This window comes from Aphelocoma coerulescens, chromosome 6 (genome assembly GCF_041296385.1).
Source record: "Aphelocoma coerulescens isolate FSJ_1873_10779 chromosome 6, UR_Acoe_1.0, whole genome shotgun sequence".
In the NCBI taxonomy this organism is placed as follows: domain Eukaryota; kingdom Metazoa; phylum Chordata; class Aves; order Passeriformes; family Corvidae; genus Aphelocoma; species Aphelocoma coerulescens.
Window position 1 is genome coordinate 18,579,435 of NC_091020.1, and position 25,501 is coordinate 18,604,935.

The 25,501-nt window shown below is 39.0% G+C and overlaps 1 protein-coding gene across 1 annotated transcript in view; it reads left to right on the forward strand.

The window, feature by feature from the left end:
* Positions 1-455: 455 nt before the first annotated feature.
* MAPK8 (mitogen-activated protein kinase 8) overlaps positions 456-25,501 on the forward strand; it is a 190,184-nt gene continuing 165,138 nt past the window's right edge. The window contains exons 1-2 of the mRNA XM_069019583.1: positions 456-548; positions 10,140-10,271. The gene's annotated coding sequence lies outside the window, so the exon portion shown is untranslated. The remainder of the gene's footprint in view (positions 549-10,139; positions 10,272-25,501) is intronic.

Below are 25,501 nucleotides of genomic sequence, written 5' to 3' on the forward strand. Positions count from 1 at the left end.
ACAAAAAGTACTAAATCTTCATGGAGTATTCTTCATTGATGGAAATGTCATAAGTATGTTCTTCTGGGCATCTCTGACAAGTATCACATTTTGTCTTGCCTTTTCATGTTCTTTTTAATGCCATTTTAAGGGTCCAGTATGGGGAGAACCTCCTTCTCTCCCAAGTAGTCATGCCATTGTTGAATAATGTTTATAGTGATTTTGTGGGTATGATCCTGTATACTTCTGAATCATCTGGATGAAAAATTTTCTAGATTCCACCAAGCTGTCCAGTTGTAGGAGGAATTCTGAAAGTGTCATTGTCTGAATCTGACTGTAGACCATGATACTGGCCACAGGTGTCTCGATGAGAGGCACTAGCTGCTTGGTTTTCTCTGACTAACTGCAGACAGATGACCACTGTTATCATTAGTAGCACTCAGAGTCATTCACCATGAACCAGTGGGCAGTGCTCTACAGAGCAAAAAGCTCTTGGGTCTTAACTCCAAGAGCTTAAAACCTATGTCTGTCTGTAGTGAAGGCTGTGACTGCAATGTGTGTGTACACAGGTAAGTTAGCTTTCAGCTAGATAGTTTATTATCTGGGTAGCTCTTAATACAGTAGCCAAAGCATAGGGACAGGAAGTGGCATCTCCAAGATTATTTAAAGTCCTAGAGCATAGGAAAAAACCCCAAACTTTGGAGTTCCTCTGTAATTCTCTGCCTACCAGGCTGTACACATACTGTTTGTTAATTCTACTAGGGTCCAGGTGCTTCAGTGATAAACATATAAGCACAACTGCATTTGATTTATACTGCAGCTTTTGACAGATATTTCTCCTATGTGCTGTCCCATGAGTAGAAAATCCTGTTAGGTAGACACAATTAGCACTGGGGAACTTGTTGATCTGCAATCAACAGGCTTCTGGCATAATAATTTCCTGATAATTTGCCCATGTCTGATAATGGCTAGACATAGTAATATTCACCAGAGCCAAAGGGAGTGATATACTGTGGATGTTCTCTCAGTCAATAATATCCTCACTGCTTTATGTGTCAAAAGAAGACAAAGGCTTGGCTTTCCCTGGTGTTTCTCACGTGGCAGAGGGAAATGCCTGACAGGTTTACATGGGCTTAGTTAGTCAGCAGTGGAAGCTGTGATCATGAGCTGGCTTCATCTGGTTTCAATCACTCACTTCTCTCTCTCACTCACTCTGCTGAATGTTCCTATGTTCATGGAATATTTTTCCAACTGTGTTCCTTTGGAATTACCTTTCCAGCCTGCAGCAGCAGGATTGCAGGAATAAAAAAAATGCCTTCATCAAAGTAGCTGTTGAAATCAGTAAGTTGTTATCAACATTATAGTAGCTTTTTTGGCTGCCCTGGCAGCAAACTTGTTCTACTTTTCTTCCAGGGAAGTTCATCTTAACCTTTCCCAGCTCTAGCCTCAGTGAAATTTAAAACAATCTGATCAGTATCTTTAGAATCCTTAGCTAGCTAATATGATTCTATCTTGCTGATGTGAAGTTAAAGGCTGTTTGAACAAAGAATGGAGTAGTGTTCTTTCAAGATATCACATTATAACTTTGCTTTGGGGAAGATTTTTTTAAACAAATAACGATTGTGATGGAAAATAACTTTTCCTTTATCCTTGTTATACTTCTGTCACCAAGAATTTAAGCAAATCTGTTCTTCATCCCATCCAGATAAAGTCACAACCAGATTTCAGAATCACAGCATGTGTCAGTAATCAAACAATATAGAGACCAGGGGGATGGTTTAACTTTAGCAGTTTTGTGCTGGAATTATTAAAATGAGTGGTGATGTGTTTCATGAATGAGAATATCAAAGCTCCTTCTTTTGCGTGAAGGAAGCAATGGCACATGTGAGAATACTCTAACCAAAAACTGCATTTTAAATAGAAACATTTCCAATATAAAGGCAGTTTAATCTGTATGTGTCTGCTGTGCGGTCCCTTCCTGACTCCAGAAAATAAATGTGCTAAGTGGGTCATTTTTAACTTAGAAACGCAAGATGATGTTGATGTCTTCTGGAAGATCCAAAATGAAACCCATGCTTATTTCAAGAAAATCAAATGAGAACTTAAATATGCAAGTATGTGTAAATCTGTTCCTTTAGGTGAGGATAGCTTCTATTCCTTTGAAGAAATGACGTTCAAGAACTGTTCCATGTGGACTGATCACTGGAGAGAGCCAAAGATTTCCATCATTTTAATGGGGTTCTGCCAGTAAGATGCAAGGGACTTTTATTTGAATTGGTTGATTTCCAGGATGGACCACTTTATTGAGGAGGCTAAGGGCCTGAGGGAACAACAGCAAAATTATTCCTGTGCCTATCTCAGTGGTTTTAATAAAAGGTTTTTTGCTCTGGGTGGATTGTTTAGAGCAGCTTTACAAGTATCTTTCATTACTTATGCCAGCCATGATGCAGAATATTGTATCTTTAAGGTGTAAACACCTCAGACTACCTGCCATTTTTTGGTGATAGTTGGCCAAAAGGAACTACACATACGACTGAACAAAATTCTATCAAATTTGAATATTACAAGCTAGATCAACAAAGACATTAGTCTTCAAAGAAACTGCACACTGTAAATTAAGAATCTCCAGATAAGAACATCCTCATGGGTATCTACTTGTTCAGATCTCATCATCAGTATTGCAAAGGATATAGCTAGAATAATTTTCTGTTGAGAGGCAAAATCACAGCTTTTGTTCCAGGCCCTTAAATAGAAACTCCCCTAATGCTAAGTTGGAAAAAACCAAAAAAATACAGTAGAAGATAGTGGGAATAAAATGAATTGGAAACTATGATGGGAGTTAAAAGCAGTATCAGCTGCAAGTGCTGGCATGCAACTGCACCCAAATAACGTCTGACGAAGGTGTCTTCCTGACATCAACCAACTGTTCTCTCTCACAGAAGGGAGGAGCATGTGGAGAACAGTGTCAGGTGGAATAAAACAGAACATTTTTTTCCTTAAAACACAGGTGGCAAAAGCATCATGCAGAGCTTGTTGAGCACGGGCCAAGAGCTGACTGTGTTCTATGGAGCAGACATGTCAGCTTACTGAGGTTTTGTTGAAAAGACCTGTACAAACACTTGCACCAACTGGAGTGTGTCGTTGCTAGAGAGTTACTTTGGATGATTAGCATTCTTTTGTACTCTAGCAGTGAGCAACAGTTATTTTGCAAAGCTGCACCAACATTGTTTCTTCTTTTGGTCCTCACTGTCTTGCTTCCACACTACCTATTGTCCTAGCAAATATTTGAGAATGTCTCCCAGTACTTGTGTGTGAGTCAGCTGAACATGGGTATGATTCTTTCTGCTTGAAGCTGTCAGTTTTCTGTGAGCAGGCTAGAATTTACAGTAAATGCGCTGTTTGGCCTGTTACCTGGGGGAGCCAGCTATTCTAATTAGGAAATGTCATCAGTGCAAAAGAGAAAGTTTTGGAATGGTTTATAGTTAAAATTTAAGAATCATGGATCACTTTAAAGAGAAGAAATGAGGCATACTGTGTATTTATATGACACATAAGATGCATGGGAGCGAAGTTATGTCTGCAGTACATTGCAGTCAGCTGGACTATGGTGCAGGTCAGGGCTCAACAGCCTCTTCTGTCCACAGCACCATGATGGTGAGTGCCTGTAGCTCTGTGGGTTTATCAGAGTTTCCATGGGAGCCCAGGCTGTGTGCAAATACTGATCTTTTGCAAAAGACAGGAAGAATACTTTAAGACATTGTCTGCTCTCATTGTCTGAACAATAAGAACAATAGGAACAGATCTAGAATAGGTTTACCATGCCCGCTCCCCACTGCCTGGGGAACTTTGCACAGTGAGGCATTGTAAACCCAAATTCTCTCTAGAGGGTCTTCTTTAAGTCAGAAAGAATAGTGTGTCTTTATGATCCTTTCTCCTTTTTTTCGGTCTAGAAACATTTCATACAGAATGTTCCTTATATGATGTAGGCAAAGCTGAACTTCCTGAGGACAAGTACGGTGCTTCCTTCTCCAAATACACTGCCAGTCTGATCTCTATGCTACTTAGACTAATAAATCAGCCACTTTGATCCTGTAGAGATGCAGTTTTCTCCTCACAACATTTTAAAGCTGCCTATGATTCCTGGTCTAAACAAAAAAGCTTTCGTTTTGGTGGGAATTTATCTCACATACTGCTAACTAATCAAATATAAGAGGGTGTTTGTTCACTTGTGTAACTTTGATAGCAGTTAAATGTCAGCTGTAATCTGTCATTGTTAAAAGGTATCATTCCTCTTTACTTGAGTTCATGAATATGAGCTCGAGATCATATTTGCTAGGAGCTTTTTAGGCAATAGGGGAATAGAAACCTTGTAAAATGCATCTAAGATTGCAGGGTTAATTTTTAACCTGCTGTAGAATAAAGCAGTATAAAATCAATTTGGCCCAAACCTGCTTAAGTGGGTAATTAAGGTCACAATCAACCAAAATGGTTTCTGAAACCATTGCAGCTATAGATCATTATACTTCTCTTCCAGCACAATGCAAGAAGACAGGCCCCAGCTAAAGCTTTCATCTGGCTATCAATCATCATTACACTGTAAACTGCCAGGGTGAGAGAGGGCAAAGCTTTGAATTCAGAGCTGATGGAAGTTCTATGACCTGGGGACTTTCTTAAGTTAAAGGCTAATTAACCATAAAAGAGTCAAAGGTCTGCAAGTCTAACACATTAAACGATGTGCCTGCCTCCTTAGGTTCTATTGTATCAGCAAATGTTAATTCCGTTAAGTGAACACATCTAAGGCAATCATTGCCTTCTCCCACCCATCCTTCTGCCTCCTTAATTTTATATCTTGGGATTTTCTCCATCTGTGGGAAGTTAGGTGAAGCTTGGGAAATGTGCATCTGCTGGAGAAGGTTCTGAGCAATGCAGGCTACATCTGGAAGAGGAATTCCTGACATTCTTTTTTAAAAATCAGCTTGGCCAAGCTAATCACATTAGCTTCAGAGAGTATATTTTGTTATCGTAGTCCAGAATAAACAAGCTCATAGTCTAAACAAGTGTGTTTGAGATTTCATGGGCTGTGTGAGGCAGCTGTAAAACCACATGAATTTATATAATAGATCTATGGATAGTAGTGTAAAATGATAACAGAGGGGTACAGATAAAAACTGAAATGTAAAGGTAGCAATAGAATGATATGGAACTATGAAAATAGCAGTGGTTAGTCAGACCTACATTTTGGAGAGTTTGAATGTTTTCTAAATTTTGGGTTTTTTCCTTTAACTAAATATTTTAGCCAGAGAAGGATAAAAGGTTTATCACCTGCTTTTGGGGCTTCATTCAAATTGAATTCAGAATTTATTCATGAATGCTCAGGAAATGCTTAATCAGATGAAATATGGTATCAAACAATATATTAAAACCCATAAGATGTGTATTTTCCATTGTTATAATTGTGTTGCCCAAGTACCCACACGCCCCTGCCCCTTCATTCTAGGGCTTCCCTTACATTGCAACAGTTTATGGAGCCACTCTGCAGACCAGAACTAAAATAGGGTTAAAAGTTTTCAATTTCATCCAACACATTTCTGTGATGGAATTGGTAATGCTGCAGGGAAAGAAAAAGAGCAGGTGCAGGGGAGGGCAGGAACTTCTTAGGTCAGCTTTGGCACCAGAGAAAGCGTTTATCTGAGAATATCCTGAGTCTCTCATTGATTTGCCATTAGCGTTTAGCAAGTTCAAGTTCCTGAGGTTGCCGTTCCATTTTACAAATCCTTTCACAGCTGAGTGTAAGGGGTTCCTGTTCCTGTCCCTGCCAAGCCTGCCTACATCCGTCAGCTGCTTGTTCTTGCCACCTGCTAGACACCACAAGCCTTTTGGTCATACCAGTGAAATTGTCTGTGTAACTGTGATCTAAAGAGATATAAGAAATGACCTGTTTAAAAGAGCATAAAATGGAAAATCTATGATCTTTCCCCCCTGAAATGGGATAAAAGAACCTCCTATCATGCAGGTATATTTGCTTTGCTAGATTTTTCCCTTGTGAAAGTGAGAGGGGAAAATATTTCATTACTGTTACGTACCACAGGATCTTCAAAATATGCAAGTACAAGGTCCTTCACTGTCTTCTGCTTTGATCACTTTAGGGTATTTCAGCCTGTAAAACCAGTTTTGTGATTCATACAGTGAATTTAAGAGTATTCTAAACAGTTACTTTTAGATGAGGGTGAGTATACTGTAGGTGAAGCACATAGTTTTGCCCGCAGTGCTAACTTTTAAAATTGCAGCACAGTGAGTACATGCATTATCAAAAATTTCAGCAGTATGCAATCTGACTGCTACAGCAGAATTCAGACTACATTACTAATGAGACTGTAGTGGTGAAGACATAATGATACAACAGGCATAGTTTGCAGGGAAAAATAATATATTTGATTAGGTTCAGAGAGTTAAGAAAATGGTGGAGTTCAGCATTCAATTTTCTTTATCAAAGCTGTATACCAGACATCATGCTATGTTATGACACAACAATCTCACAAAATTTAAAGGGTATTAGCACTTGGTTTGAGGTTTTGTTAGAAAGATCCTTCCTGTGCTAGGAAAAAATATTGATCTGTTAGAGGCCACAGTTTTATGGGCTTTGGGCTACTACAGGTATTGTTTCTGGAGGAGACCTAAAATTATATCCTGACCGTTTAGTGTCAATTAAAGATGCCTAATAACATTTTCAGGAATGTTAGTTACTGGGATTTTGCTTCAGATCCACAGTAGTTTACCACACTGTAGCTTTGGTCAAAAGAACTATTCCTTTTTTTCTGTCTCCTGAAGTGATTGTGTTATCCACCTCTTTCTGATGGGATTGTTGATCCATTTGTATGAGTGTTGTCATAGAGCATGCTTGGCTTTCTCCAAAGCTTTTGCCTTAGTATTGATAGGCTTTGGATGCATTTCAGGGCAGATATTTTTGTAATGCCCCATCACCTGGTCCAATCAAGTACTAATCTTACGCTGATCAAAAGAGAGCACCCAGTAGAGTGCATGGAAGTTCCCTCCCCAGTCATTTATCTTTGCTTCCACAAGACACAGAAGGAGACCAGGACTGAAGGGTCCTTTTGCACCAGTCGGTACTGTTTGAATTAAAAGGCTGTATTAAAATTTGTATCACCAATAAATCTCGTTTCTTTGTTAAGACATGCTGGGAGGGATCTCCAGAGACTGCTTTTTGTTCCAATATAATTTTGTATTTTTTTCAGCAAATGAAATAATAAAATAGAGTTTTGAATTATATTTTTGTAATAAAGATTAATGAAATAGTAAATAATAAAGAAAGCAAGATTTTATCATGGAGTGACTGTAATCATCTGAGCATGTTGCCTTCCAACAAACAGAGTTTTAAGACTACTGACTAAGGGGGTAAGGTATTCCCACATGCTGTGAGACTCTGTCTTGGAAATTCAGAGGAGTGAGATGTTGTTATAAATAACCATCCCAGCAAGAGCTCTTAGTGCCCCTATTTCCAAGAACATGTAAGAAAGACATTATTGGGAAACAAGCTTAGATGTGAGGTTTGAGAGTTGCAATGCTCAGACATGTAAGGTATTTATGCTCAGACATGTAAGGAAAAATGCCATTACCTCTTCCTGTTTGTACTTAGATGCCCCAAGCAATATGACATCTCAGATTAGATGATCCAATAGCTTCTTAAGGACTCATGTCCAGTGAAACTTGTGAAACAGCTGCTGCTTCCCCTTCACCATTTATATATTGGATAGCTGCATTCTAACTAACATGATGGCACTGTGACCCAACTGGCTTCAGAAGAGCCACACTGGTGTCAGCCTAAAGTAATGCAGTTATAGTTGCATTTTGTACAGAATTTTTGGGATACCTCAGGATAAAAGGCGCTATACAAATGTAGGTCACTTTTATTAAATGCCTTGAAAATCGTTTATAATGCCTTTAAGTATCAGAACAGCCATACCACATCAATAATCCCTGCACATGTATTTACTTTATTTTAGAGTTTGCCACAGTTCACTATAAATGGCTTAGATATATTCAGTAATTCAGTTATAATGAAATGTGCAAGCCTCCAATAAACATATGTGTTACAACTGGCCTCTGATGTAAATGCTTTGCCAATTATATGTACATTAGGGATGACTGTAGCAGGCTTGTAAATACTCTTTGGCCTCTGTTCTCCCATCCTTTACATAAGTTTTTATAGTGGTGTGTAATTCTAGATTCACTGATTTTAAGGCCAGGAGGGACCATTAGGTCATCTGGCCTATTGGTGTAACAGGCCAGAGAACCTCATCTGATTGCTTGAGCAGAGTCCAACAACCTTTTTTTGTTTGACTAAAGCATATCTTCCACTCTGCATGTCTGCATGAAGACCTTGAGACATTAAAAATCAATTAGTGGCCTCAGAGTTTTACTCCAGTTGTTAACCATCCTCACACTGTGTATTGGCTTCTTCCCCTACTGTATCCTACATTACACCTTTGAACAGAGCTGAAGATCCAGTGAGGACACCATCACCTTAGTTTTGAGCCTCAGATGAGATAGTTTTGGACTCTAACATACATGAAGTTTTGGGGGAAAAATAAGCTTGAATTAATTCTTGCTAACCCTTTTTTTCAACAGACCTCCAGATGTTCTTTCCATTTTCTTTCCCATAATGGATAAATTCTTTTCAGAGAAGCTGTGTGAGAGCCATATGCCATTTCAAATTAATTTTCAGCCTTTGAGTACATTACTGAAAGAACTCCTCTCAGGATTTTAAGCCTTATACATCCAGAAGAGGTGCCAGATTTTCAAGGGATAGACACCTCCTTAGGTATATAGGTGAAATCAATGCACATTTGAAGAATCTGAGTGTGCATAAAGGCTGGAAAATAGGACCTGAAGAGCTTGAAAATCTTCTCACTTTGTGTGGATCTATCTTTTGGAAAATACAGATCTATTCTGATTTATGTGGTGCTTGGCAATTCTTTGTACTCAATAGATATTAGGCTCACTAGAAAGTTGTAAATGTCCCCCTTTCCACCCACCATCACACAGATTTCTCACAGTCATGATGTTCATTTCTTTGGACACCTCACCTGATTGCTGGCACAAGTCTTTTTATTCTTCTGGGGTCTATTCACTACTGTCAGAAAGCCTACAGTTTTCTAACAGTATGGTTTTATTACCTGCCAGATTCACAGATGCTCTCATTATATGGGGTGGAGGAGGAGGAAGAAGATGGGGAGTCTGGATCTAAATGTGGTTTCATGTTTTGGGAAATCTTATTTTACTCAGATTGATTTTGCAGTCTGAGGAGAAAGAGAACTACAGCCTATATGTGAGAGGCAGGCAGAGGAACAAGTGACAGGTAGAAGGTGTTCAGCTGGTAGATGATTCCTTGGAGTTTTGTGCCAGAGCAAGGCACAGTATTGGGGAATTGCAATCTGATAATTTAAGCAGAAACTGATCATGACTGAGAACCCATAATAATTATTATGTTAATGAAAGCAAAAAGGCAGGAGAGGTCTCTATTCTCTTGACAGATAGGGATATGCTGATCAGACCTATATCTACAGGAAAACATTGAAATCTCTTTCCCAATGCAAAATTGGGACAGTGTGCATTTTTGATTGCTCTATTAGCACAAAATAAAAATGCACCTAAACTTTAGCGCTTTTATTATTATACTTAGGAACGTTTACTCACTGAAGGTAAAGTGCTTTGAGAAGGAAAACATACTTCCTCACAGGGGTTGCTTCCCATATTTGGAATATGACTGTTTAAATTGTAGCTCAGCAGAAATATTTTGATTCTGTGGGGCACCAGCAGCTCAGCAACAGTGCTGCCTTTCACATCCAGTTCTTAAGTGTAACAGATCATTTAGACCCTGGGTTGGCTAGGCTCACATAAACTAGGTTTACAAAGAGTTATAAAAGCTTGGCTTTCCTCCTTCCTTCTCCCCCACGCTCCAGTTTTTCCCCTTATAATTTTACCACAAGGCAATGCAGTCAAGCTTTTCTTGGATCATATGAATGTAGATCAATAAATATCAGTTGCAGAATGGGAATCTACGCACAGGCATGTGCTAGAAGGATGAAATAGTTATGTTAGCTTAAAGGAACTTAAAAGTTTGTTTTGTTTTATATTTTCAGGGCACAATGCCTATGCTATATAGGTACCAAGCTGAAGTTGGAGAGGAAGAGGAAAGTTCTTTCTAAAAAAGCAGCAATGCTGGAATGTGCTGTGGAGACTCAGATTGTTTTTCATCTCTAGAAGCATGTATGGTAAGCAAAATGATGTTATCTCTGTCTGGATAAGGGTACTATACATTATGGAATAACCTAGATTTCAGCTGTGATCACACAGTTATTGTCTATCGATAGATGAAAAGCATCTTATGGGAACAAGATGTTTGCTTCAACAACAGGCTGTCAAAATCATTAAGGCAATTTTTTTTTCTGCCAGTGCTTAAACTATGAGTCAGCCTCCACCAGAGACCTTGTCCTCTCCTCCCATCATATCCCTCTTGCAAGAGGCAGATGACTTTGTTAGCTCTGAAGTGAGATTCAGAGTGATACTGAACCATTTGCAGAACAATACTGAAAAGTTAGGCATTGTTTAGCAGAAGTCGTACGGGATCAAATGGTCCCAACATTTATGCCAGCCCTGAGTCATTTTCATCCACCTACCTTGTCTCAAACACAGGAACCAGGGCAGTGAGTTTTAGATCAAGACTGTGCTCTGCACAGTGTATGGAACAACTCAGCTGAAGTCATGATTCTGTCACTTAACTGAGCATCACTGTATTCCAGGATAGAATTCCTAAAGACTTACACTTTCTCAACAATGGGTTTGGATCTTTGCATGGAAGTTCCTGTGAAAGGCCAGCATAGTTACTTGTCCTTTTGACTGTATAATGATGGAGGAATTGCCACAATGAGACCACCAAAGGCAGAGGGTACAGGGCATTGCACCTTTGCAATTAGAGTTAACTCCTATGAAGATACAGTCTTTCTGTTTATAACTAGTGCAAAAGGTTGGACTGGCATTGTATAGAAGTATGCTGGATCAGCAGTGATGATGGCAGCCTCTGAAGCTTGGTAAATAGAGAAAATCAAGCATGTGACTTGGGATGAGCTGTTGTAAACACAATTGTTCCTTGTATGAAAAATTGTTAATTTTATAATATTTTGCTTTGAAAGAAACAAGGTGCAAGATTTAGCAGATAGGAATCATGACAATGAGATTTTATTTAGCCATCTCCTGCAGGCCTGTTGCATGAGTATAAGCAATGACCTTCCTTCTTTGTGCTGCCATGTCTTAATTTAGACGTTGAGAAATATGAACTCCTGGGATGTTGTTTTTAGTTTTTTAAAAGTTAGAAGCAATCATAGTATTTATCTCGCCCAACTTCCTACATAAAGCAACCATAGAATTCCAGCTACAAATTATCACTCTCTTACAAAGTACTGTGCAATCCCTGGCCAGCTGCAGCTGTATTCAGGATGAACTGAGCAGGCTGCACACTGATACAGCTTCTTTTCATTCACATGACAAGGAGCAACACACCATGCATGCTTGGACAGAAAGGGATGAGTAGTTTATTTTAGATTTCCTGATATATCTCTCCCACGAATTATGACACACAAAAGTAATTGTATAACTTTTCATACAGAAAGCAGCATCTCATTTATCAGGAATAAACTTTTCATGAAAAGGCTCTTTTCATTAATTAACAAGCTTTAGTCATATAAAAATGTCATCAAAAAGTATTTTTTCCCTTCTTTATTAGCTTCACTGTGAGTAAAAGTACTTTTTCTTGAACTTAAGATAAATAATACATATATAGTCATGTAAGATTTATATTTATATGCGGAAACCCATGGCTTTCTATGTGCACAATCATATATATCTGTATCAGAGTACCAGATCAAGTCAATCAGAGATAGTGTCTTGGTCTGTCTCACACACACACAAATCTTCAAAATCTGAAAATGTGGCACTGCACTGTAAAACTCTGTAAAACAGACCTCATCCTAATCAAAGCCAAATTAGCTCTTTAGAGCCCAGCCCTGATGATTTGCATGAGGCCCTCCAGGTACAGATACCAGAATGCATGTGTGTAAATGAACGCTTAGAGTCAACTCTCTGCAACCAGAGTAGGTGCTTTCAATAAAGCTGCTGATTCTGTCACTGTAATAGTGATCCTTAGTATATTAATATCAGGCTCCCCACATTCTATGACACAGTGCCTTGATGAAGCCAAACTGAGAAATCTGGCTTTCAGCTCCATAGGCATATGGCAATCTGTTGTTAATAGACAAATCAATATCTAGATGTTGCTAAATCTCATGTAGGGGTACCTTGGTTTTTGAGTAAGTCCAAAAGATGCCTTTGATTTGAAAAACTTCCAGCTGAGCATAATTTACAAAGTGTTTTAAGCATTTTTGTTCTTTTGATATATGAAAACATGAGAGCTTGAATAAAGGATTTCAGAAGAAAGGGGTGTTTAAATTAATTTCAAAATCAGATTAGGACCCAACTCCTTTTATCCTCATTATGTTCTGCTTATACAACAGAGCAGGAACACAGACCTTATTACTGTTTTTAAATCGTGTGGGGAGTACTCATATAGGCCCAGTATAGGCCCAGTGCAAACCCTCCTGCACCTCATTTTTGTGATCCCCCTTGCAGAGACTGTAGCAACAGTGAGGAGACTCACACCCAAGACAGAGGAGTCTGAACAACAGAAATTTGCTGGAGACCAGCAAATGCATGTCCTAGCAGCTAGTAGCCTGCTTTGTCTTGAGTTTGGTCCAAACACAGGTTAGTAGGTTGCAGCTACACTCAGAAGCATCAAATTTGCATATAAATCAAGGACCTCAAAGCATTTTCCAAATGTTAGTCAGTTAAGCATTGTACCATGTTCCATACTTACCTGTAATGTAAGTAAATATCAATGGATATATTTTACAAATAGGCAGATTTGAATTCCCTGAAACCACTTCGGAAACCTAGAATCAAGCACTGTCAGAGCTGAGGAGAAACCTTGGGATTTGTGACAATATGCTGCAGGTATTGGCTATTCTACATCTTTGCCTGAATCCAATAGCAGCAATATGAGAGGTGCTATGTCAACCCCTGAGCCAGCCTCTGAGTAACTCCTTTGTTTTTGTCTAGATGCATCTGTGAAAAGCATATGCTTGTTCTCTCTATCAGATAAAAGTAACTGAATGGGATTAGAATATTCTATTCCTCGTCTCTGTCAGGCAATATCGTACTTGGTAAAAGACATGGAAAAAAATAAAAAGGACACCATGAACATGAAAAGCATGCTCAAGTCTGACAGCCTAAGTCCCAGAACACATGGGAATTTGTGCAAAGCATGGTCTGTTTATACAAGTTAGCAACTAGAAGAGCCACCATAGAGAGATTGGCAAGAGCAGTTCTGACTCTGGGCAAAACAGAGGTAGTTGCTTTGACTTGTTCACATCTGACTTGAGATACAGCGGGAAGGATAATCTGTGCAAATTCTGTACTGAGATGTACAAAATGCTCAGGAGCCTCTACCAGTTGAGATCAATGTAAGTAACTGGGGCAAAGATAATTTGAGAGAGCACAGACAGGTCAAAGGTTGAAAACTCACATTTTTGCCCTTTGTATTCCCGCACTGTTGTTACTGACAGAACAGTAGCTGCTGCAGTTAAAAGCTCAGATGGCAGTAGCACAGATTGAGTGTCCTCCGTGTTTTCAGAAGACAATCTTTAGGAACATCCTTACCCTATATCAGACTTCCCAGGCATTTTATTGCAAGAAATATGTCTATTTATACAAGCACACACCTGAAATCCCTGAAGACATTTTGCTTGATAAAGTCCCCAATAATTATAAATTGACTTAGTTCCATTGACCAATCTATAGCATGTAAGGCTATATTATTTAAATTAAGATATTTAAATTAAGAAAATTTTAATTAAGATAGAAATTAAGATTGGTCTAAAGAAAAACTTGATCCACCTGATCAAAAGATGCCATTTCCAACAGTTAAGAGAATCAGAGTTTTGGGAATTGCTATGGACATCACTAAGCAAAATTCCTGGCTTGTAATAAGAGTCTATGGATTTAAAGTTGCTGGTTTATATTTAGTGAAATATGACAATTTGGCAAGTACATTTAAGTCAGGAAACATAACCCAAACAGAGGCTTTGGTATTATTTACTCAGAATTTTCAATTAATATTCTTTCAGCAGTGTGCATTTCAGAGGTAAAATATATGATCAGCAATTTCAGAAACAGGGATATAGCCACATTTTCATGTTTTAACTCACTGAGTAGCACTTTCTGAGTCAGTTTTTCTGCATGTACTTCCATGAATTGAAACCAACAGATTTTAAGAATGTTGAGTATGAAAACTGGACACGGATAAGCTGGGACCCAGAAACAGAGAAATGACTTAATTTGAACGACATGTCAGTTCACTGGCTGGCATCACAACAGTTCAATGATGAAACTGTTGGAATACTGTGGCTTTCTCTTTTCATCTTTTAATACGTCTGTATTTCTATGCCGATGTCATGCTATATTACAATAGCACTGTCGGAGTCATGGTTTAAACTCAGCCCCTAGTGATAAGAAGTATTTTAGAAGAAGAAAATCATAAAAGCAGTGAATGCTCTGCAGAGCTTACTGTCTATAACCCCAGTTGTACAGCCTGTGGTAAACTCCAATGCTCCACTGACATCACTGGGAAAATTAAAAATGTGCTAGTTCTCATAGCAGTCCATGTTACCTAACCTCTTATGTAAGTAAAATAGAGGGGCCATGTACTTTGCTGAGTAGAGACAGCAGGCTGAATTGGGACCCCAGAGATGGTTACATGGATCACTTGTTCAGGATTGTACCAAGCCCTTTTCCTGCCCCATCATGATCAAGTAACTTTCTTGTGGCAACCACAGTAATTCCCTGCAGGGGGGAGGGATATTAAGAAAGTATGTTTTGAGTCTCTTAATGTAATTTAGCAGCAGGAAACTAGGAAGGAGTGCCAGAACCATGTGAATAGCCAGTTCTTTGTGCAGCACTTGCAAATGCTCCACCTAGGCCACAGCAGGGCAATTGCTGCTTCATATGAATTTATTACCAAGAAGTGTTTGTCTACAAGTATGTTCTACACCTGATTTAAGGCTTTTCATTTGCATGTGACTTATGTAATAGTAAATGTACAGTTTAAATGAGGTTAATGAAAATTAGTATTTTATTCACTGGAAACAATTTCATGCCAAAAATGTTTCTCCCCCCAAGGCCAAGTAAATCTGTTAGGTGAAAGTGTTGTCAACACCTCTTAGCACTGAATGTAGTACATAGCACTTTTTTGCACCTGAATACTGTGGAAGAATCCTTGTTGTAGTTCTGTGGTAATCCAGCCATGAAAACATTTCACTGTAATAAATATTAACTTACACCAAGTCAGTAAGGATTAAAAACAACTACTTAAGCATAGTGAAGAGATGGTATCTGGATTGAAGAACTTGTGTTGAGAGAATGATCTAGACTAATGATATCCAAAGGCACAGAGGACAAAAATGACCTGTATCAGATCATTCTCATTCTCAATCAAACTCATTCAGTGAGTTTCATTCTACGGTGAGAGTAACTCAGCCATTTAATCATGTTGTTTCCTACCTCTATCATATTGCTTACATGAATATATTAACAATATTTAGTTACAGAAAATTAATGAAGTAGTTTACGTTGCAAATACCAAATGATGCATGGTTAAGAAAAAAACCCACCACCAAAACAACAACAGAACCCCCAATCCTCACTTGTGTACTTAAAAACCAGTTAAAAATATCAAGATAAATGTATCCATCTGTTGCCCTCAAATAAAATACATCAGGGATGAATTTGGCCTCCTTTTATTCAATTTGTCCTCAATTTGCTAAACTCATTACTTTTCTCTTGTTTTACTCTCTGTTAACTGAGAAACAGCAGCCTCTTTTCAATAGGCCTTAGAAGCAGGAAATCTCAGGGTATGTTTCTAATTGCCAGAGTTTCTTTCCCTCTTTCTGCTATTCCTGTTCTTAAGGAAGCACAAGGGGGTTCATGAGGTGCCACTAGGGAAACAAAGAGTATCAAGGTCAGGGTGAAAACCACACAAGAAGCAGGAAGAGATGCTTGCAGTTAGGTTCATGACCTTTGTATTTTTTTTTCTGATTGTCCAGGAGAGGGAGGAAGAGGGTTAGAGGAGAGATAGGAAGTTGACATATGAACAGATGTATGCATAACCCCTGTTAGAAAACATCAGAGAGTTAAGAAGCTAATGCTGAAGCTGCTAAAAATTGTAGGGTTCTTACTGCTGAACACCTGGGAAAAACAGATGTATGTCTGGTCTTTGTTCCCGGACAGCTAAGGTGGTTCCAACAGGTCAAACCCCAGGTTTCAGAAAGAGAACTGAACAATAGAAAGTAATTGAAATATGTTTGGTTATTAAATAAGAAAAATAAAAATTAAAGCAAAACAATACACTTTATAGTTGGAAAACCGAAGTTCTTACAAAATATAGTAATTTAAGATGTTAATAAAATCTGGCCTTAATGAGTCTTGAAATTCTCATTAAGGTAGAATCATAGATTCATTTAGGTAGAAAAAGACCTCTAAGACAGTTCTCTTTGTGTTCTGACTTGGATGTAGTAATGTACTTGTTCTGCTCCACAAATACACAAATGGAAATTTGGGACCATGTCAGAGTGCTTGCTGAGGTTTCAAACATTTCAGTTTAGGCACATTCCCGAAGAACATAGACTCCTTCTTTCCAGGGCCTTGGGGAACAGCTTTAGTGCATCACCACAAACTGAGATGGTAAAAATCTGATACAGAAATCGAGCACAGTCTTTGCCTCTTTCATTACACATAGAACTGCATAGCATTTTTTAACACTCTTAAGACAAGACTATAAAAATCAGTGACTCTGAGGCAGTGGGTGATGGATCACTGCAACCAACAGATGCCTGTAGAATGAATATAAAACCTCTGATTGTTTTCTGTGAGGTTGGAAAGAATGAGGAGTTTTTTTGAGTGGTGCACCAGGTAATAAAAGTTGCTACACTAGGTGTGTAGGTGATCTTCTCCACCTCCATAATAACATTGCCCATTACATGGTCACCTAAATTATACTCTGAGCCACACTCCCTGTTAGAGTAAAAAATGCCAAGAAGCTACGAAGCAGACTTCAGCCAAGTATAAAACTAACACTGGGAATTGCAGCAACTTAATTTTTCCAACAATTAGCAGAAGAGGAGTGTGTAAAATGATGAGTGGAAAGAATAGTTAAAATACTGGTGTTCTGACTATAAGTAGCTGTTCACCTACCAGCTTATTCTATATGCAGTTAAGATACTCCAGAACTTAGATGGCTTTTGAGACTATGTGTGATATTCTCCCGTGTTTTGCACAAACAAAAGTGTTTAAAGTCTCTTTCCAAGACTTTTAACTTTGTGATATCCAAGATGGTGACACTTCCATGTGTCTGGGAGCTTGCAATTGTCATCTATTGATAGAAGAAACAGAGTTCCTGGGAATTCCAGTTTATGTGTGGATGGGATGCTGTCAGCATCAGTGTGGAGTCAAACAATTAGACCAGGTTTCATTTGCCTTTCTTCTATGTGACATTGAAGGGATATTAGTGAAAATCAATTAAATTTCTTATGTACAAATGATAAGGCATTATTGTCTCTACTGGATGATTAGAAGCTGTGAGAATATCACCAAATGTGTCTGCAATTAATGGTTACCAAGGCTTTTTGAAGTTTGGTGTAATTGATTTCTGAAAAAAGGAAAAATTGTTTCATTGAAGGGAAATAAAATAAAATAAAATAAAATAAAATAAAATAAAATAAAATAAAATAAAATAAAATGCAGGAAAAACCCAACAAGTTTTGTTTTCATAAGCACTCTTGAGGGTAATGATTCTGTTTGAGATATTGCTGAGCTTTCTGTAGGGAGCTAGTGCCATGACACCTTTTCTAAACCAAACAGATGATGTCCAGAGGTTTCTTTTTGACATCAGAGAAGCCAGAAGACTGGCTGATGGATTTCTGGGAGCTCCCCATTTAGTCAACATACAATAATTGCTGCATCTGGACTTTCAGAATATGAAGCCCTTCCCAAAATAAGAGTTTGCCTAAATTCTGGTCTTTACCAGATCTGAACATCCAAACATGATCTGCAACCAGAGAGGGACGAACCCATTGTAATATACCACCATATTATACTTTCATCTAGAGAAGGGCCAAGACTAAATCAATTTCTTTCTCTTACTTACTCTGTGAGAACCTCCTTAAGATCTACAGATACTGATGATCCATTATTGCTTCCTTTGCAAATTTATTCTTTGTCCATTTTCCAGCTTCCAACAATGTTCTTTGTTCATGTCGCTGCCTTAGTGCTTCCATTTTCTGTATATCTTTGAATATTTCAATTTTCTTCCAGTGCAAATATAAATGAATTTGTGAAATATTCTAATTCATCCCAAAATGGGATATTTTCTTTTCCTCACTAAAGGTCTGTTTTTATGTTTCCTGTTCTAAACTGCTGCCTTCAGCTTGCATTCAAAACTCCCATCAATGTTAATAGAGATTCAGAGAAAATAAGTCTGCTAAAATTTAAAAAATTAGTATTTTTGGTTGAAATTGTCTTAATTAATTTTTATTGATAAAAGACCAATGTCTGTAAACAAAGATAAGTTACTTATGAGCACTAAAGCTAATTAGTCTTGAGCCAAGGACATAAGGATTGGGATAAACACCTGGTTGTTTCTCTTAACTGTAGCCTGAAAATGATGATACTCTTATCTCTTATAGAAATCTCTGTTAACAGTAAAGGGAATATGTTCAAATACTTGGGAGCCATGTCTACAGTTGGAAAACTTTCAGATGTTGCCATTTTTACTAATGGTGCCTGAGCCCAGCGAAGATAGCAATAAAAAGGGTCCCCGAAGGCTTCATCTACTTGTAAACATTACCAGGAAGTATTCCTCCACACCAGAACTGTTCTCTGTGCTAGTGGATTTTTAGAAAAGTTCTTGGCATGGTTTAGTTTCCATCACATGGAGTTGTCCTACACAGTTTATGAGTGGTTCAGGAGCCAGTAGTTTGCAATGAGCAGTTTAGATGTTGCCTCCCTGTTACAGGGTAAATGAAAGTAGTAGCATGGAATAGGACTGTTGAGAGTAGCACCAAAGAACACACTCAGGTGTGTGTGAGCCCTCTCAGACAAGCCACACACTGCCTTAATCTCAGTAGCAGCAAGTCTGCCTCAAGGGCAATTTAGGGAAATTTATTGTGCCTATAGTTCTAGAGACCAGGCTGGCAAAGCACCAAAGAAGACCATGGTCTGAGTCATTGTGAGGTATCCACCAGCCTCAGTTTCACTGACTTGCTACCTGACCTTGCCTATAGCCTTCAGAGCCTGCAAGGCAATATTATTGTGATGAGCACACTGCTAAGATACCTTGGATTCACTTTCCTAAAGATGAAAGTTCTTGTTTACCCACAGAGCACTCACAGTTTAGGAAATTGCCGGCATTTTCTCTACAGAGCCTTGCCAGCATTGCTTAGTCTTAAACTGGGGTGACTACTTCTAGAGTAATAAAGCCTGGTTTAGTTTCCATGACTAATTTACTGGCAGGCATCTTGATGGAGAACTATCAGTTCTGCTACCTAAAATGATGCTGTTTTCTTAGTCAGTTGAAAACTCAGCATCCGGTGCAGAAGTTAATATATATGATAAGGCCACCTAGGGCTAGCCCCTGATTCTGGCTTGTGTTCACCCTTAGTCTGAACTGAACTCTGTTCCACTGCTGGTCTTTTAAGTCACCATGTTGCTTTGTGCTGGAATTTGGCACTAAAATGAAATATAATATAATAGCATAATTTCTGTCACTGTAACAAATGAGATCATGTGGGAGAGAAAACATGTATCTCTCCTATATTCAGTATCACTAAGCAGGTACCTGGGAGGTGGCTGAGTTACCCTCTGCCATGAGAAGCTTTGCACTGCAGAGGTGAAAGAAATTAGAAGGTCTGACTTTCCAAATGTACAGTTAGAAATGTGTGGGCATGGAATTCAGAGAAGAATAAAGAGGGTGATGGTCAGCTGTTAGCTGCTTAAAGCCAAGAAAGTCCTTGCTGCTCTGTTGAGATTCCACTGGAAAGGCAGCAACTGGAAGATAAGAAAAGTGCCAGCTGGGAAGGAAAAGGGACAAACATTTCACTATGAAGGAGTCAGAGAGCAAGCAAGCTTGCCAGAGAGGATAAAACAGGGAGATGACAGGGAATGGTGACTAATGGAATAACTAGAAATGGCAAATGCGTGAATGAGCCATATGGTAGAGACCAGTAATGGCATACTGTGCATTCTCAGGAGCAGCTGTCAGTAGCACCCAGTAGAAAATGAACCTAAACGAACTGTTAACTTCACACTAGTGACAAGTGCTCAGACTTCTGAAAACTGCCTGAAACTTCTCTGGCAAAGGGCACTGATTGGCTCCCAGGCTGCTGCTGTCAGTAAGGAGGGCAAGGACTGAATGCTCCTTTCCCTCTTGGGGTGGTCTTGATGGTCTGAGGGAGCTGCGTGTGTGGCAGAGACCCTCTCCCTGCCACGGCTTGTCTTGTACCTATTCTGCAGACAGAAAGCTTCTGTCTGCAGACTTGTTAAACTGGCATCTTCTATCAGCAGTAGAGTCATTAAAAGAAATATGTAGGAAGGGAGAGCTTATTTTGCCGATGCTCTTTATTTTAATCATACAAAGAAAATGACAATTTTTATATAGAAGCCATTAGGGATGCAGGAGGCATCGGTTCCTAGCTCTGGGGTTCTTTCTTTTAAACAGACTGTGGCAATGCAAATACAGCCCGTCATGATATTTATATCTTTAATTCTAGCATTCACCACATTACTAACACACTGATGGGTCCCTTGTTCTTCATTTGTCTATTTCCTTAAACTTTCTGCCCCCTTTTTTATTATTATTATTTTTTCTGTCATGTGTGCAGTTCTTGAAGGTCAATCAGACGTCACGGATAGAGCCATTCTGTTCATGGGCTCGCAAGCAACTTGTTTATGAATGAAGAAGGCTTTGTGGACTTCCAGGGACATGCTGAGCTGTTTTATAAAACTACCAGTGGGACAAGGAGCTTGGGAAAGTAAGGCCTCTTACGGATACAGAAAACCGAGGCACTCTGCCAAAAAACCTGGGCCGACATTCCAGTTTGTCAGAATCTTGTCCAAGTAACAAGTTTCTAGAAAACAGATCAGGTATCTGCATATCCAGGGCTCAAGCTGGCCATATGTGAGTGCAGGGCAGTATGTATGCTAGGACACTGCCACAGCAAATGCTTATGATTTGACCATAAAGGTGTCGTAAGATGAAGAGGTCAGGAATACCAGAGCTCCATGGAACAGAAAACAGAAGGATAAACACACCTTAAAGAAAAAAACCATAACTCTTGGGAGTGTAATACTACTTTTTTTTTAATCTAAAGCATGCAACAGATCCTTAGATATCTGAGACATCCATAGAACAATTAGAAACAACTGATTTAAGTATCTTGGATTCTATTTGAATCTTGGTTTCTGTGGCCTCTTACATGTAGAGCACTCCAACAGCATTTAGCAGGGGAAAGAGGAGAGAAACCAGCAGAATCTTTTACCTGGCCAAGTTTGTTATTCTTTAATTTAAAGTTGAGGTGTCAACCTAGTTGAAGCCAGCTGCATGTTGTTTACTGGAATTTTCATTGTTGTGCTCCTTATTCCAGTTCCTTCAGGGAAATACCAATCTCATTCCTGAAAGCAGCTCTAGGAGCACCCAGCAAAGTAAGACAGAGGTAGGCAAGCAGAGGTCTGAGCCAAGCCTCAGTGTTCTTCCATGACAGTTGGCTCTGCAGCCCCTGGAGATGACATGTAATCTTTTTCCAAATGTCTTTGGCAATTTTTAAAAACAAAGGTAACAAGGACAAAACCTGAACAAAACAAACCAGTAATGCCCAAAGCTCCATCCACCAAACAGCCAGAGCAGTTTGAGAATGCCTGATGACATGAAAGGAGCAGTGATTTGTGGAAAATTTGATTACAGGTGCTTCTTGCTTGTTTATTACTCCAAGAGTCAGATCTTCTCTGACTTGCCTTTCCCATATCATTGTTGTCATCATCATCATCATCTCCATCATCATCATCATCATCATCATCATCATCATCATCATCATCATCATCATTATCATCATCATCATCACATTTCTCCTTCATGCTCCTCCTGCCCCTTGTCTCTTGGGGTATTTCTAGTTCCATGCATGATTTTCTCTTTTTGTTCAAGTCAGGCTATTTTCATGTGTGGATGTGGCAGTTTAGGGACATTTAGAGTTGGAACTGGCAGATTTAGGTGAATGATTGGACTTGCTGATCTTTGAGGTCTTTTTCAACCTAAATGATTCTATAGTTTTATAATTCTATGAATCTATGTCCCATGACATCTGGGCACAATTAAGCCCTGTAGATAAAAGGGGAATGTTTGCCTTAATCTCAGATTTGATGTTTTAGCCAGTACACTAAACCAGCAATTTTGGCCAGCCCCTGAATCCCTCATTTGAAATATACTCACCGTAGCTCTACCTCATTATTGTGTATAGGCAAACATTCATTTTTGCCTCCAACGACTTTGGATTTGGCCAACTTTTAGTTGGTTTTAGGGAGAAAGATAAGGCTCATCTCTGACGTGAGATATTCAGTGTATTTCAAATCTATTTTCAGCAGAACCTTCTGAAAAAAGAGTTGTGAGAATATATTTAACATGCACAAAACAATATCTCTCACTAACTCCATCATTGGAAACTTCTAACCTTTTTGAAATTTGAAATAATAATTCTCTGGCAGACATTTAGCATGTGAAATTTCTTTTCTAACAGGTAGTTTTAGCAAAGTCCTGTAAGCATCCAAAAAAATATTAGGTATTGATATGCCTAATGGCTGTAAGACATTTGGTACTTGTCACCTTGTATAGCTTAGAGTAAAAAACCTGCTTTGAAATATTGTTTTTATTTTGATATTTCAGAATGTTTTAGAAGTGCAAATTAAATCTCCCATGCTCCAGCTGTACTCATTGTGGGTGTAGCTTTTTCTCTAGGTATCTATCCTGTCCTATATCCAAAATATGAGGTTCCTTTCAAGATGAGCTATTTCCTCAGCTGGGATTGCAGGCCTTGCAAAAGCTGGAGATAAAAAACCACCAAATTGAGAGAAAAGTTTAGAGGGACTGAAGAGTACCTGAGCTGTAATTTTAGAAGAAAGATATCTGTTTTCTTAGGAGGAGACATCTGTACAATTAAATAACTGAATCTGGAAGGAAGTTGTCTTCTGTATAGGTGTTAGGGGGGAAGAAAGAAGACAGACTATTATATATTTATTGTCCTGAATGGACTCCCTAGAATTAACAAACCTAAAATATACTTGGAGAGATGATTAACACTGTGGAGGCCGTTGAGTGCTACTTTCAAGATGGAAGAAAGTTGGTTGGAAATCAGGTCAGAAGATCAAATCACCATATGAATTACTTCATGTGTTTTGAATGACAAAGGAAGACTGAAGACAAACTAGAGACCCCTGAAAACTTACCTTGCAGGGCTGGGGGACAAAATCCTGATCGGTACAGTTACTGTACCAAGTGTGAACATTCATCTGCTTTCCATAAGTGAAGCCTCACTGATACCCATTTAGCAACTCCAGTTTGCCTTAAGGTGAGACCTGAATTGTGGAGTGGCAATTTTGTATTTTGTGCCCCATCTGCTACCAAAGTTTCTCCTGCTGCAAAGGTCCGGCCTGATGACTCTGATGCTAAGAATTCCTTCAGCTTTGAAACTTCTCATATAAGGATTTAATAAAGAAAGAGGATTTTTATTTATGCTGAAGCCTGTTTTGCTGTTTGGAAGCCATTAGAAAATGTTACGGTCACTAATTGATTCAATATTTTTTGACAAAATATTGGCATGGCTGAGACCTTGCTGTTTTTCATAGATGAAGTCAGCATCACACTTTGTTTTCATTCTTTACAAAGGCTTTGCAGCACATGTGATAAAACCCCTTCTTCCTCTGCTTATCTCCTGTGAGCTTAAAGTACAGATGGCAGAGTTTTCTTAGGCACGTGCATAGATTCAGAAGGGGCAGGCTCGAATAATCCTAATAATCACACAAACCTTCCTTCCGCTTCTGTCAGCTCCCACTCAGATCCTGGCTTTAAAACTCCTTGACTGGTGAGCTGCCCAGTGCACTGCAATTGTCTCCATGTCTTGTAAGGGGCAGAGGGATGTTCAGCCCATCTTGCAGTAGCCAGAGCAGGAAGTTCTCCTGCCAGCTATAATGCAACTAAAAGCCTTCAATATTGTAGCTAGGAGACCTAAGCTTTCCCTAGCTACAGACACCAGGTCCCTGGAAGTTTTAGGGCCACCCACCTAGAGCAGCTGATGACAGTAGCAGTAATAAGGCTGGAGCAGTTCCTGTTACTGTAGGGTGAGCATGGTAGGGAGGCAGTGAGCCTCCACAAAAGCCTGTATTGTACTGGCCACAGTAGAAACCTCTGCCTATTATTAAAATATAGGTCACCAAGCACTCACTCAATACCCCTTTGCTGTAGATTGGAGAATAATGGTCTAGACCTGAGGGCTGTGGGTCAGAGTCAAGTGAGACATGTAAGTGATGCCTGTCTACAGAAAATGGCAGATGTCATGCAGAATGTTATCCTGGTGCTGAGGGGAAGAAGTGCCCTGATGGGACTTTGCAGAAGGCAAAAGAGAAAGAACATGAAAGGTTTCATAAGACAAATATTTCCCAATTCCAACTCAGAAACAGGTATTCTTTAAGTCCACAAATAGCTTCCACACTTGAGAAATGTCAAGTTTCTGTCAGAATGGTCCCACTCCATTTATGTTCTCCAACTCACAAAACAGTCTCATCTTGGTGGCCCAGTCTTGTTGCTTCCCTTCTTGTCCCTTGCTTTGCTAAAGTATTTCTCCCCATCACTATTTTCCTGCCTGATGCTTCTAGAAGTATGTCTGTCTCTCTGTCTTTAGTTATATGTTCAGAGCTCTTTCTTCTTTACCATTTCCCAATCTCCCAGGTGTTTTTTGCACTTTCTGGTACTAGATTGGTAAGAAACTTGCAAAAAGCTTTTTGGAAAGCATGTTCTATTTTTTCTGATTATCTCCTTTCATGCTTTATTTGCAAGTGTTTGTAATTGAAATATATTTTTGGAAAGAATTATTCTTATAAGGCAGGAGTTATTTTATATATGGAGAGTCTGGACTATGTCTAGAGTGTCATGCTAGCTTCGGGCAGGACTTTGACCCAGTTGTCCACATAAGCTATATAGTAGTTCTTATTCCAGCTCTGAAGTGACCCACTGCCTGTAAATTAATGTAAGCTTGGACACAGACTGACACATGATTAATTTTTGTTCATGATTCATTTTTAT